Source organism: Lipotes vexillifer, unplaced genomic scaffold (assembly GCF_000442215.2).
Source record: "Lipotes vexillifer unplaced genomic scaffold, Lipotes_vexillifer_v1.1 scaffold371, whole genome shotgun sequence".
Classification (NCBI taxonomy): domain Eukaryota; kingdom Metazoa; phylum Chordata; class Mammalia; order Artiodactyla; family Lipotidae; genus Lipotes; species Lipotes vexillifer.
In genome coordinates this window covers 4,056,405-4,057,098 of record NW_006786304.1, presented here as the reverse complement: position 1 = coordinate 4,057,098, position 694 = coordinate 4,056,405, and the positions used below count along the sequence as shown (strand labels likewise).

Here is a 694-nt window from a genome sequence, read left to right as displayed (position 1 = left end):
TTTTTTTTTTTTTTTTTTTTGTGCCTGCCTCAGCCTGTCCTATTTGGTAGCCTTAATGCACTAGCATTTTCATGTCAGCATACCTGGTCAACAGGTGCACCCTCTTGAACCCCCAGCACCTGTGGGTCCATCTCACTTGGCCTGTAGCTGTGCCTTCCTAATCCCCTGGACACCTCTGGGCCCATGACCACGGAATGCTGTACCTTGTACTTCTGACAACTCAAAACATCCTGACTGCTGAATACACTTAGAACACTCCTGGGGTTGTGTCCATTCGCCTGGCACTCCTGTGCCTGTGATTCCTGGGGACTCACACCTGAGCCCTTGTCACTTCCACACCCACTGCTCTTGGAGCTCTGTATGCCATACATGTCTCCCAGATGCTCACTCAAGTCCCCTAGCGTCCTGGTGCCCATCAGCTTGGCACTTCCATGCCTATCCTATGACTCCTGGCTGCCTTCACACGGTTGATACCCTTGTATTTCCACACTTACGCCCTGCCCTGAACTCCTGCCATCTCTATTCCCAATGCTCTGGCTCCCAGATGCCCCAAATGTCCTATGCCTATGCTGCTACACCCCTGGTCTCCAGTCCCCCAGACTCCTCAGTGGGCACCCCCGCCTGATGCCAGGCCATGATGGGCCAGGGGCGGGGGTTGTGGCTGAGTCTGTACTTGGAACAGACTGTTCAGGAA

At 53.9% G+C, this 694-nt stretch overlaps 1 pseudogene; it reads right to left on the bottom strand.

The window, feature by feature from the left end:
- Positions 1–371, bottom strand: part of LOC103075738 (cytochrome P450 2F2-like) — a 3,846-nt pseudogene extending 3,475 nt beyond the window's left edge.
- Positions 372–694: the final 323 nt, after the last annotated feature.